Source organism: Pleurodeles waltl, chromosome 8, assembly GCF_031143425.1.
Source record: "Pleurodeles waltl isolate 20211129_DDA chromosome 8, aPleWal1.hap1.20221129, whole genome shotgun sequence".
NCBI lineage: Eukaryota > Metazoa > Chordata > Amphibia > Caudata > Salamandridae > Pleurodeles > Pleurodeles waltl.
The window spans coordinates 309,019,568-309,034,496 of record NC_090447.1 but is presented as its reverse complement, the minus strand read 5'-3'; positions in this window follow the sequence as shown (position 1 = coordinate 309,034,496).

Genomic DNA, 14,929 nt, shown 5'->3' with positions numbered 1-14,929 from the left:
GAGAGAAGGGCCTTAGGCTCAACCCATATGTTAATTCTCCTGAGTACAGGATTTGATTGGGCTAAATGTGTGTGGTTTCACTAACAAGCCTGCTTTTATTGCACGTTTTGACTTGTGGCAAATCTATACTCTATACAGCAGGACTGACTTGCATATGGTGGCAAGCCATTGATTATGGATATAGGCCTGAACTATCTAACATGAAATCTTATGATAAAGGCGTGTGATGTATTTATTTTGAAAAGCATATGTTAAAGTCGATAGCTACGTAGTGTGGATTATTATTATCCTATATTAAAGCCTATAAATAACTATTTTGTCTCATGGAATCTCACAGATTACCATCGTAGGCAATGGCTTTGGTGTTGGTCACCCAGTGTTACAAACCATGGATGTGGAAGGTTTGGTCTGTGTAATTTCTTGCTAGGCTGCCTTGGGCAAAACAATATTCTGCATTGCCAGGAGTAGTTTTGTATACCTTTTGTTTACCTTTCTAATGATTTTGTAGGACTGTGTGTCTGATGGTTACCTTGCGGAAAAAGCCTTTGCTCACACCTTAGACCTAAGTTGGTTATGATGACAAGCTATATGCCTGTTTGGTGGACTGGAAACTTTATGTGGGATATCATAGGTCTGGTCTCCTCAGTATTATGATGAAGGCAGCTGTTCTAGCTAATTAATTCTGAAAATCATATGTTAAAGCCAAGTAACCTTTAACAGTTTGTTGTTTTCATATTGTGTTATAGGCCATAGACAGGTATTTTATTAAATGCAATATCACATAGAACAATCGTAGGCAAATATTTTGACATTGGTCTCCCGCTCTAGCAAACTCTGGGGGGTTTCACTGTGAAAACTCTTGTTATGCCTTGTAGGAAAGGGCTGTATATGATTTTGTAAGCCCATTTTCCTATTTGTAATTTCATAACTGTATGCAAGATGGTTGCCAGTTTATGTGCAGTTGCATAGGCCGGTGTTGAGTATAACCTAAAGAAAATATTAAAGGGCAAAGTCCTCATCAGGAAAAGTGATATCAGATTTCATAGGTTTGCTCTGCTTAATATGAAATGTTATGACAAAACAAGGATGCTGGCCGAAACTATTGGGAAAAGCATGTGTTAAAGATAATAGGCTTTTAAGGATGGATTGTTACTATAACTAAAACCTGTAGGCACGTATTTTGTTGCATGGAATTTCAGAGATTAAGATTTCTGTATTACGCAAGGCTTTTGGTGCTGATGATCCACCTGAAAAAACTCTAGGGATAGAAGATATGCACCTCAATAATCCATGCTAGGCTATTTTGGGAGAGATGGTATATGTATTGCCTACTGTAATTTTGCATACATTTGTACTTGTATACCTGTATGCTGGACGGTAGTCATGTCGAAAGCTGATACTCAGTACAATCATTTTGAGTTATTTATGGTGACAAGTGATTGATAAAGGCTGTATGCCTTATGCTCAGTACAGTGGGCCTGAATTGGTCATGGCGACAATCCAATGATAACAGTTATAGACTTCATTGGTGTGTAGGGACATGTTATTCTTGATGTTATATGACAGGCCTGTTTATTATAAAAAAACTATTACAAAGGCAGTATACATTGATTATTTATTGTGAAACTCACATCATAAAACCAATAGGCCTCTACCATGATTCTTATCACCTTTCAATGTTACAGGCTATAGAAAGGTAAACCCACAGATTAAGACAGTAGGCAAGGATTTTGGTGTTGATAACTCACTTTGACAAACCCTGGGAGTAGAATTTCACTGCAATGATTCGTGTTAGGCCCTTTTAAGAGAGGTTGTATATTGTTCTTCCAACTATAAATTTGTACATACTTATAATTTTATAAATGTATGCCTGATGGTTCCATCTTATGGGCACTTCTGTAGGCCTTTGCTTTATATAGGTCTCGGTCCCACTCATCCACCTCTCATTTTCCTATTTTATCAGAATGTGTCTTTTTGTTTGATTATTTTATGGTTTTATCTTTCCTTTTACTTTTTCCATGACTTCTTGTATTTTTTTTGCTTTCCTTTAGTTTTTCCTTTCTACTTTTTCTTACTTCCTACTTTTTTCCACACAGCATCATGTTGGAGGAACAACAGGCAGCAAGCTGCGGCTCCTGTCCGGCTGGTACAAGCTGCACACTTTGTGGTCACAGGTGCCGCCAAGGGGTGCAGCCCTGCCCCTTTTTTTCTGATGCAGAAGATCCTGCACCTGATTATTATGTGCAGCACCACCTCCCGTCCATGCTAGCAGCAGACGGCAGGCATGGGAGAGGGTATGGCCTGTGGGAGAGTCAGCTGCTGTGAGGAGGAATGCGCTGGTGGGTGCCGCCGGAGCACTCGGGTTCAGTGCATGATGCAGCAGCTGACCTACTGCTGGCCTGACCTGCTTGACAGGGAACAGGACCTGCTCGACCTGCTGGGTGTTGAAGTTGTAGAGCTCGGCGAGTAATTATTTATTTTCTGTTTTCTTAAATGCAAAATGTTTATTTTCTTTTCAAATAGCATGCTGTTCACACTCAGGGATAAGTTAAGTTTACATTATGAATATGATGTGATCCAGCTTGGGCTGCCAGGTGCTTTGGTGCTACCTAATCATACTTGTTGGCGTTTGCTTTGTTAGCACGTCTGACCTTATTTGGTTAATTGACATTAAATTATAAGGGGACGCAATTGTAGGTCGATGGACCTTATGACTGCGCTTCGAGTAGTTCTCACCATGAGACTCCATACCAATGCAAATCAATAACAATGACAATCAATAGCATCAATATTCATAGGAGTCAGTAATTTCCACACACAATGACCTCTCAGCCTTGAATAATCACATCTTTGTGTAAAAGTTAGGATCTTTATTTTCCTATATGAACAATGCTAACATAAAGTAACTTAGGGCCAGATGTACCAAAGGATTTTACCCATTCTGTGTCTATGGGAAAATGCTTTAGTACATATGGCCCTTAATCTCTAAATCAGATGGTAAGAATGCAGAAACAATACTGGCTGCCCAAATCTATTAAAGAATCTTAATTTAATCAAGGCTTGGACCACTACACATTATAAGGTTACAATACATATCAGTAGCAAGAATAACTGCGCAAAAGAAATGGCATACATTTATATTCAGCAAAGAAAAGGCATGAAATGTTATTACATGTAGAGAGCATCATCAGTGAGTACCCTAACTAACTTTCGGATTAGAATACCATATTTGGGCTTCATGCAAAACAATTTAGTCAACACAAATTTGGAAAAAAACATCTAACTATGGCTCTATCAAAATTAGCGGTTGGTACCTATGGACAAAAGCAACTAGACATAACAATCAATAACATCGTCTTATACCTTGCTTCAGTATGGTTCAGCAAGCTGTGACAGTCTTCATCAACTGGACATCAGTTCGGTCAGCAAGGCATCAGAATTCAGCATTAAAGTTCAGGAAAGCAAAGTCTCTTCATGCAGTTCAGGAAGAATAATAGCTAATAGCGTCTCAGGATGGTTAGGAAAAGAAAGGGGGAAATGGCCCCTGGGTAGTTTGAAAGACTTGGGCTAATGGTGCCTCTCCTCTCGGTGCAGGGTGACTAAGTTGGATTTCCTAAAAATACTTCCCACATTGCTATTTGTCAAACAATCTTACATTTACGTTTAGCCAATGAAAGTAGAACCCCAAATCTAAGAATAGTACTAGTCCATTGTTCACATGTCGATGATTGGCTCCTCTTCTTCTGTTCCCATCTTTGGGCTTGTCAAATAACAAATGTGTATCAGCCTATACTCCAGTCAGTGCATCCATTGTCTGCTCCTGGGAAGGTCGTCTTTACACACACTAAGTTATACAATGTACTTCTAGCTAGTACAACATTTTCTAGAAAGCAGTTCTCATGTGAAAGAATTCTAGCTACTAATATTCTGTCCATAGAATGGAAATTCACAATTTAATTCTCTAAGCAGCCATTTTATTCATCGCCTAAGCAATGCATCTTGACATGAGGCTGTGCAACTAGGCCCAAGACCTTGCTGGATTAAAGACTATAATTAATAAAGCAAATACAAAATACATGACCTCTAATATGAGGTACTATTACAATAATCCAAACATGAGCTCAACATTTTACATTAATAAGCTGTTAATAAGTGATTACTGGTGGTGGCATAATTTCAAGTGTGTGTATTATTTTTCTATGTTAGCTTATTTTCTATGAAGATTCAACACTCAGAATACATGAATATTCATTAGTAAAATTCAGTGTTAACAGCTTGGGCTCATTATTTAAGAAGTCATACAGACACCTGTGTCCTGTCACTAAGACAGTGGTAGCAATCTCAGTGAGTTAGCGTTTACTTTGCCTCTGTTTATTGTTAGACCTGAGGTAATGGTTCCCCAAACATTTTTGCTTTTTATAGGAGGCTTTGCTGATCCTATCCTCTTTGAGTAGCACTCGGGCCCTGGGCACTTTCCCACTGCCAGTACATGGTGAAAGTGCACATGCCCTTCCTACGTCTGCTAGGAAGTGGTGCCTGCCTATAAGTTCACCCTTGTACATTGATGTTTTCATATGTATACTGAGCCTGTCACAGCAAGCCTGTATGGGTGCACGTGCACCTCTATTGTGCTCCACAGGCTTGTATCAAGCCTGCCCCTGAAGAATTGTGCCTGCGCCATGGCACATGCCCAGGGAGTGAAGAATACTACCATTGAGAGCTGCTCTGCCCATTGGTTAATATGGGGGAACGTTTATAATTAATCCTAGCTGCAACAGTGGATTGCAGTTGAACAGTATCATAATGTTTACTATCATTGGATTCACAATGACCCACCCTTTCCAATAGTAAAGATGGCTTTATCACTAATACCTTTGAAATGCCAATTCTAGAAAGTGGGCATTTCCATGCTGTAAAATCAATTTTTGTGTGCCTTTTTACTTCATGCTTCATTCCATTGTGACCTGGGGTAAAACACACCTCTGCATTCCCCAGCAACAGTTATAAAACTTGGGCCACAGGAACAACAGACCTCTGTCAATTGAGGGCCTGGCTAGATAAATTGGAAGGAGAGGTTTTGACACTTGGCCTCTCGGAGTCAGATCATCGCACCACTAAAGATAAAGATCTACATTCCATGGGCCTGTGGCAGACAGGACTGGAATTTAGGGGAGACATCTGTAGTTCAAAGGGGAACCTTTTGAACCACCCCGAGCTTCAAAGGTACACTTGAGTTTAACTAGGGATACCAAACTTCACCAAATTAGAGATAGACTTTCAGGAACACAGGATGGAGTCCGAACTGTGTGGTGCACACTGCCAGCAGAATCTGTTGTACGCAGGAGTATTTACTGTCCTGGGAAGGGATCGCTCACCCTTCCTGCATCCTGGCTGAACTGGGCTCACTAGTGCTGCAGTGTGACACTCTGAAGTGTGCTCTCTAAGGGCTTGTTGGCTTGCCACGTATTCTGTGTGAAGGTCTCAGGGACATCAAAGACGTCCTGTGAGGGACCTACACCTTCTACCATGTCATCTGGAGAGTGATGCCTTTCTACGCATCTGCGTCATCTGCTGGGTCCACTGAATTGTAGGTGTGTGGGCGTAGAACTAAGAACTGTGCCGTGAGACTGGATTTGCCTGGTACAGAGCCTGCAAAGTACTGCATGCATTCAAGGAGTGTGGCCCTTGATTGTGCGACCATGTCACGTATAAGTGTTTGGTTGCTAGTGAACGGATAACTGGTTGCAAGACCCCGCGTGGCCCGCTGTTGTTGAATGTGCAGCATTTCTCTTGTGCAGCACCTGACTGCATCCTCATTGCATGCGGTGTTCATGTCACTGGTTGCAGCCCTCAGAGGTGGGGGCGTACCCAGAGTAGTACCGCATTCTACCTCATGCGGTACCGCTGAATTGACGTCTCTGTTTGTGTGGCCAGATTGGTCTGATGTAGCTCAAGTTATCATGCACCAGACAATGTGCCTCATGCTAGGGAGGTACAGAACGGGAACTGATTGTGTGTTCAGAAGTGCCTGGTGCAAATCAAGTCATTGTGCACAAGGCATGGCATCTCATTCCCGGGAGGAGCTGCAGTAGTAACCTTTCATGTGCAAGCAGGATTGTCTAGTGCAACTCAAGTCATCACACACCAGGCATTGTGCCTCAATCCAGGGAGGCATGCTTTGGAACTTGTGTGCAAGTGGGATTGTCTGGAGCAACTCAAGTCATTGCACACTAGGCATTGTGCCTCATTCCAAGGGAGGCACAGAATTGGTAACTTTTTGTGTGCAAGTGGGATTTTCTGATGCGACTCAATTCATCATGCATCATACATAGTGCTTCATTCCAGGGAGGCACAGCATTGGTAACTTGTCATGTGCAGGCATGATTGTCTGGTACAACTCAAGCCATCACACACAAGATATTGTTTCTCATTCCAGGAAGGCACGGCATTGGTGACCTTTTGTGTATGAGTGGAATTGTCTGGTATGACTTAAGTCATCACACACCCGATGTTGGGCCTCATCCCAGGGAGGCCCTGCACTGAGCACTTTGCATGTGCATTCGAAAGTGTCCAGTGCGACTCAGGTCATCACTCACCAGACGTTGTGCCCATACCAGTAGGGCATGGAATTTGGTAAACTCTTCATGTGCAACCTGGACACCTAGAATGGGCCAAGTCATCATGCCCCAGATGTGATGCCTCATGTCCTAGGAGGAGCTAGATTAGTAACTATCTGTGAAGTGGAGCCTCTGGATTGGCTGGGCACCCCGGTGTTCAGCATGCCACAAGGTGACTCTCCCCCTGTGCTTTGCAGATTGGGGTCCACACCAGAAGGGTAGTATAGAGATCCCTGAGTGAATTTCCAGAGCAGGGGCCAAGCCTTAATTTGCAGACTGTTTCCTGATCAATCATTCTCTCTTTCTTTCCCTATACCATTGACTCGGGATCCTAACTAAGTGCAACCACTGGCTGCGAGTGCCTAGTATCTGGGGAAAGGTTGCTTCATTTCTAACTCTGAGGGGTGGGATTTGGTTGGAGGGTGGAGGAAGGTTTGGGTCCAAAATGGGTCTGCAAACCCATTTACACCTCACCCTCTGGCTGTCAGAGGGCCACATTAGGGTGCTGGAAGTGAGTGTGTGTGACTGCGTGTATGCTAGCATGATTGGTATCCATGGCACAGCATAGTGGTGCATAGTGAGAGTGTGGGAGCAAGTGCCTGGAGTTGATCTCACTGCGCAGAGCATTGCCATGCACATTATTTACAATAGCGGTTGACATTGACATTAAATGGTGCGGCCTAAGTCACGTAGCTATTTCAAAAGTGCTGTAGTTCTCTGTATGTATTCAGCACTACTATGGTTGGGAACCTAAATGCACCCTAAAACTGTTGTATATTGAATTGGGGTAATCGCTGGGGTAGGTCTCATGCTGCCAATGCAGTAGTACTGCATGTGTGTGCAGGAAGGGAAAGTATTGTTTTTCTCATGTGTAAATACTGCTGCTGCTGTATTAACACTGTTGGGCCTCGTACTACTAATGATGTTTCTGAATGCGATTTATGCCCAGATTTATATGATGTTCATGTGGCGTTACTTCATGTGTGTGTTGAATACAAACTTTGTTTACATACACCTTGTGTGAAGTCTTGTTTGTGACACTTAGTGTACTTATTGTGTAGATGTGCTGTGCCAATGCTTTACACATTGCCTCTGTAATAAGGCTGACTGCTCTGTGCCAAGCTACCCAAAGGTAAGCTCAGGTTATACAGTGAGTGTAATCACCCACCCCTGATGGGAGTGGTAGGTTCTGCCTGGCTAGAACCTCGCCTCAGTCAACCAGAACTTGTAACTCATACAGTCCCAATCTCCCCGTGATGTGTAGTATGCATCTATGCATTGAAAAGGAACAAGGAGTTGGCCCATCAAAGGGGGATGAGAAGCGAACATCATTCGCTCAATGCATTAGTAGTTCCAAATGTAGTTTTGATTTAGGAAATTAGGAATAAGGCTTAGGTTTAGGAAATGTTAGATTAGTTCAACTCAATACTACTGGTACTAAAAGCGATCTGATTTAGAAAAGTACAATGCTACTGTGTTTGCCTGTCAAAATATTATTCAGAGATTAACTGTACCACTAATCTATTTTTTTATCTTCTTTATTTCTTACATCAGCACCCTAGGACAAGAGGGCATATGAGGTGGGTAAAGGGGCGGGAGCTATCACCAGTGCTGTTGCAGGTGGAACCACCACCAACTCCGTAGCTGATGGTTCTGAGGCCCTTAACATTTACCACTCCCCACTATTAGAATAACTTTAATTTTGCCTTATTTATATTACTTATACTGTCTTCTTTTTCTTCAACCCTTCTATTAATATTTGTTGAATTCTTGTTATCCCTGTGTTATCATTTTTTTCCTATATTTCATGTTTCTGTAGCTGAACGGCTCCTGTCTGTACTAGTCTGCAGCACTCTTCTGCTTTGATAGCAAGCTTTCCCTCTTCCGTTATATATCTTGTGGTACTGTTAGACTGAGAAAACATATTTTTGGTAATCTACTGTGAAGATTGCAGGCCCAAGTAAACTTTTATTCACCATGCTATTTGTTGAGAAGGCTTTATTTTTCTTGCTCATGCTCAAACAGTTAAAATGAGAGAGTCGCCATGGTTATGGTTGACCCCTCCAAAGTTGTATCACTCATTTATACAGTATACCAGCAGTTTCGTTGACAGCGTAGCATGGCAGGAAATTATGAGGCCCCATTGCATTTGCCAGCCAAGACTATGGTGGTCATTATGACGACCACCAGGGTAAAGTGGCAGTAGCACCGTCAACAGGCTGGTGGTGCATACCGCCACATTATGACCGTGGATTACTTTGTGCATTTTTTGCAGCATTTTTAATGCCTGCACAGAGCAGGCATTCAAAGGAGAATACACAATTTTTACAGATGAGCGCAAAGCGCTCCGTCCCGTGTTGTAATCTCTCTTAGGGCTTCAAACCACGCCCATGTCACTGCAGTTTCTTTCATTGGTTTGTGAGCTTGCCGTTTAAAATCTACTTGCTTTAATTTGCAAAAGGCATGCTTAAGTCATGACTTTTCCGGTGTTTAGCCCCCCTCAAGCACAGCTACCAAGTACTGAAAATATACGAGGCTCCACGTTTACTGTCCGATTTCTGGACTACTTTTTCTCTTTTTTCGCAGCGCGGTCTTGCTGGGCAGAAGTCGCATGCTTTGCATGACATCAATCCTGTTACATAGTTAATTGCACTTTTGCCCGTTACGTAGATAATTGCACTTTTTCCGGTTACATGGACAATTGCACTTTTGCTGATAGATTTCACTAAGAGTGAACTTTTATTTCCCTTTGTGTGTCTGCTTTGCACTGATGGCGGCTATCAGCTCGCTTATGTGAAACTTTTACTTTTCAGTTTATATGGCAAGAAAAGTCCAGTTAGTTGTGTGAAACCGTTTTATTTTCATTTTCAATTTATGTGGCAAGAAAAGTCCGGTCAAGAGTTTACAATGCTAATTGCTCTAGCTCAAGCAAACGCGAGACCGGTTGCATCGCAAATGCTTGTTTATAATTGGCCTCTATGTGCTTTGCAGGATTAGCGTAAACATTTTTTACACTAATCCTGCAAAGCCCCAAACTAGCATTAAACATTTTGATTCTAGTTCCCTAACTACCGCTACCTAGTTCCCTAACTACCGCTACAGTGCACCGTATCTTAAAAATGGTGGCATTGGGGGGTGCTAAGGGGTGCAAGAAAAGTGATGCTGCATTGGATGCAGTGCCACTTTTCTTAAATTTTCCCTGGTGTGTTTCCCAGTCATCTCCTACTGTTACTTCCCTCCTTTATCCTTTCCTAAGTTCTGACCCAGGCTACCAAATAAGTTGAAAAATCTATAATTGACACATGCCACATTTTTTTGGCCAAGTAATTGATGCATTTATATTTTCTGGGTTCTTCCGTAAAGGATTAACGCCAGTTCAAATGTTTCATTTTTGTCATTCATCAATGACAGTGACTGACTAAGCCAAAGCTTAGCACATGATGATCCTTTATACCCCACTATTCTATAGCAAAATCTCTACCCACCCTAATCCCTCTAACTAACCCTGCAGTACAATAATTTTCCTTACTGCCAAGCAAAGGTATTTGCTGAAAATAATTTGAGGAGGAGGGGGGTGGGATCAGGGAGTAAAGTCAATCAATCAATCAGATATTTACAGAGCGCTGCAAACCATGCGTGTGGGTCTCAAGGCGCTTGTGACATTTGTAGCTGCTGTGTGGTAGGATCTCATTCTAACATCGGGTCTTGAGTTATCTCCTGAATTGTTGGAGAGATGGGACGGTCTTAAGTGCATTGGAAGGGAATTCCCTGTCCCGGCTGCCAGGTGTGTTAAGGGTTGATGGATCCAGAGGGTGAACAGAGGTGTCTGGTTGGTTGGTGGAAGGTCAGTCATTTGTTGTGGTATGTCGGTCCTTCACTGTCTAGAGCTTTGTAGGTGTGGGTCAGCATCTTGAATTGGCATCTCTTCTGTATCAGGAGCCAGTGTAGTTTCCTGAGGTGTGATGTCATGTGTGTCCTGCTGGGAAAATCGAGGATGAGTCTTGCCACTGTTTTCTGCATTGTTTAAAGTCTCCTCAGGAGGCCTGCCACCTACATAAAGTCTGTTTCCGCAGTCCAGACTGCTGGTGATGAGGACCTGTGTGATGGTCCTTTTGGTGTTGACCAGGAGCCACCTGAAGATCTTGGAGAGCATGCAGAAGGAGTAAAAACAGGTGGATGAGTTTGTGTTGACCATTGAGAGCTTGCTGCCCAGGATGATGCTGAGGTTGCGGGCATGGTCCTTTGGGTCCAGTGGTAGGCCTAGGCTCACAGGCCACCATGCATCATTCCAGAGCAAGGTGTTGTTTCCAAAGATGAGGAATTCCAACTTGTCCGTGTTAAGTTTAAAACTGTTGTCCCTCATCCATTTGTTGACATTCAGAATGCAGGCATGGAAGTTGGCTTTGGAGGTGGAAGGCTCTTCAGTTAGTGAGATGATGAGCTGTGTGTCATCGGTATATGAGATGATGTTAAGTCTGTGTGATCTGAAGCTGTGTGCCAGAGGAGTCATGCAGGTGGTGAAGAGGGTAGGGCTAAGTGACGAACCTTGGGAGACTCCGCAGATAATCTTATTGGGCTCTGATGTGAACGGTGGGTAATGGATTCATTGAGTTCTTGTGGAAAGGAAAAATGCAATATATTTTAGTGTGTGTCCCTTAGTACCAATGTTGTGAAGTCTCTTGATCACTGTGTGATGGGAGATGGTGTTGAAAGCGGCTGATAGATCCACAAGGATGAGGGTGTTACCTCAGTGTGTTTCCAGTCTTCAGGGAAGGAGGCCAATGAGATGGAGGTGTTCAGGACCTTGCTGAGTTCCTCACTGATTGTTTTGTTTTCAAGGTTGAAGATGTGGTGGGTCCAGGGATCTGTGGGTGCTCCCGAGTTCATGGTGGAGATTATGGTGGTCATTACAACCCTGGCGGTCGGTGTTAAAGCAGTGGTAAAACCACCAACAGGCCGTCGGAAAAGAAAAATGGAATCACGATAATGGTGGAAACTGCCAACAAAGAAAGCTACTTTAACACTCCGACCGCCACGGCGGTAGAAACAAACACCGCGACGGTAACCGCCAAAAGACAGGCGGAAGACAATGTACCACCCACAGAATTACAACAGGCCAATCCGCCACCTTTTCCGGGGCAGATTCACCCCAAACAAAAACACAGCGTATACAGGACTTGGAAGGGAAAACGCTCACCTCTACACACCCCACGAGGAACCAGGACACCATGGAGCCGGAACTCCATATTCTCCCTGCCTTTGTCTTCCTGCTCCTCTACCAGGAGCACGAATGCCGGCAGAGAAAACCACGGTGAGTACTGCACCTACGACACAGGGGAGGGGGGAGGGAAAAGAGAGTGACACACACATGCAACACTCCCACCCCCATTCTCACCCACCACAAAACACACACTAATACATATTGATACATTACAGTTACACCCCCCATCCCCCCGGAAGAATGCAAAGACAAAAGGAAATGATTGTAACCATTGTAATCTATTAAAATCCAGTACTCAAAAATATATATACACTATAAACAAATATATACACCAAGAATACAAGTCCAGGTATTGCACCATTTAAGTCGTGGACCACTGAGCCCAAAATGCATGGGCGAGGCCCACACTCAATACCCGATCAAAACGGAGAGAACACTGCAGGGGCATCAGATAGAAATACAACAGGCATCTCAGGAGGAAGGGAACCGGGGCACCTCAACCGGATGAGTGCATGACGCCCGATCCACGAGGTAGCTCCATGCCCACTGCTGTATCCTGGGGAGTGCAAAGCCACAGTCTCTCAAGTCTTTCCAGTGCGTGGTTTGCCCACTGATTTATGCTGGGGAGTGCAAATCCAGTCTCTCAAGTCTTTCCAGTGGGTGGTTTGCCCACTGCTTTATCCTGGGAAGTGCAAAGCCACAGTCTCTCATGTCTTTCCAGTGGGTCGGTTGCCCACTGCTTTATCCTGGGGAGTGCAAAGCCACAGTCTCTCAAGTCTTTCCAGTGGGTGGTTTGCCCACTGCTTTATCCTGGGGAGTGCAAAGCCACAGTCTCTCAAGTGGATAACAGTCTCCACTGGTTCTGGAGGGGGCTTTGTGCCCAGAGTGCTTCATCCTGCAAAGGACTGAGGTAGTGGATGCCTTTCTCCACTGGTTCTGGAGGGGCTTAGTGCCCAGAGTGCTTCATCCTGCCAAGGACCGAGGTAGTGGATGTGAATCTCCACTGGTTCTGGAGGGGGCTTTGTGCCCAGAGTGCTTCATCCTGCCAAGGACAGAGGTAGTGGATGTGAATCTCCACTGGTTCTGGAGGGGGCTTGTTGCCCAGAGTGCTTCATCCTGCCAAGGACAGAGGTAGTGGATGTGAATCTCCACTGGTTCTGGAGGGGGCTTTGTGCCCAGAGTGCTTCACCTGCCAAGGACAGAGGTAGTGGATGTCTTTCTCCACTGGTTCTGGAGGGGGCTTTGTGCCCAGAGTGCTTCATCCTGCCAAGGACAGAGGTAGTGGATGTGTATCTCCACTGGTTCTGGAGGGGGCTTTGTGCCCGTAGTGCTTCATCCTGCCAAGGACTGAGGTAGTGGATGTCTTTCTCCACTGGTTCTGGAGGGGGCTTTGTGCCCAGAGTGCTTCATCCTGCCAAGGACAGAGGTAGTGGATGTGAATCTCCACTGGTTCTGGAGGGGGCTTTGTGCCCAGAGTGCTTCATCCTGCTCGTGGCGGCCTCAGTAGCGGCGGTGCTTGCGGCACTCATGGGCCTGCGGTTCTGGTGGGTGGCTCACTGAGCGTGGTGCAGGCAGGGGTTTTCTTGGCAGCGGTGCTGGTGGCCGGGGTGTCGTTGGCAGCGGTGCTGGTGGCGGCGGTGTCCTTGGCAGTGGTTCTGCTGGCGGCGGTGTCCTTGCGAGCGATGCTGGTGGTGGCGGTGTCCTGGGCAGCGTTGCTGGTGACGGCGGTGTCCTTGGCAGTGGTGCTGGTGGCGGCTGTGTACTGGGCAGCGGTGCTGGTAGTGGTCTTGTCCGCCAGGCAGGTTGGCGGCAACTTCCCTTTCTTTCTGTGCCCCTTCCCCACCTTGGATGGTGGGGCAGCTTTCTTCCCACTCCCAACTGTAGTCCTTGGAGGGCCCTTGGTGGCAGGTGTTTTACCCTTCTCCCTCAGGGCAGTGGCCAACTTCTTATGCTTCTGAGGTGGGGGACTGTCAGTGGTCTGGCTCCTTGGCACACTGGCTGCCCTGCTGCTTGGCACACTCCAGAAGACGGTTACTGCTGGCACCACTGTTCCCGCTGATGTGGTGGCTAAGGTGCTGGGTTGGAACCTGGAACGACGTGCCCTAGGGGACTGAAGGGGTGGGGGAGGTGAGGGGTAGAGGTCAAGGTTAGACAGGAAAAGTTTTTTAGACACACTGGGACGAGTAGATGGAGAGGGTTTGAGAGTGGTTGTAGGAGGTGTACATTTGCTGACTTTGGGTGAAGGTGCATGGGTTGGAGGCTGTCATGAGGTGGATGGCTGTTGGGTGGGTGTGTGGCTGCGTTTGAGTACCTTGGGAGGTGGGCTCACAGACACACTGGGAGAGGACACAGGGGATGTGTGAATGGTAGTGGGGGTGGTGACTGCAAATGAGCTGGTGTGGTGGTGGGTGTGCTGGTGATGGAGGTAGTGGCTGAAGATGTAGTGCATGCAGGTGTGAGTGGAGACAAGACAGGGAGAGAGGAGGAGGACGTGGAGGAGGGGGACACAGTGGAGGCAGTGGCTGTTGGTACGGCTGCTTGGGTTTGACGCTTGTGTGGTGCTTATGTTTGCCAGAGCTTCCCTTGTGTGTTGAGGTGTGTGCATGCTGGTCTGATGGTGTGCTTGGGATAGGATGAGGTACAGGGGTTTGGGTCTGGGTGGAGGAAGTTGGAGGGGGAGGCTGGACACAGGGACAATGGAGCCATCAGTGCTGAGGCGAGAGTCTGAAAAGCTCGCTGTTGGGCTGCCTGAGCAGAATGAATGCCCTCCAGGAATGCATTGGTCTGTTGCAACTGCCTCTCTACACCCTGGGTGGCATTCAGAACTGCCCAACACTGAGGGATCTGAGGAGGTCAATGGCATTCTCACTGAGGGGAGCAGGGGTGACAGGGGCAGGGGCTGAGGTGCCTGGAGCGAAGGAGATGCCCACCCTCCTGGGTGAGCGGCCACAGGGCACACGCTGAGGGGCTGCTGGGACGGCGGTGATGGTGGGGGGGGTGGCGGCTGTACCTGTAGATGGAGGGGGCACAGAGGAGCAAGGGAGCTCACATCAGAGGAGGAGTGTGTGTCGTTGGTCTCAGCTTCTGTCCC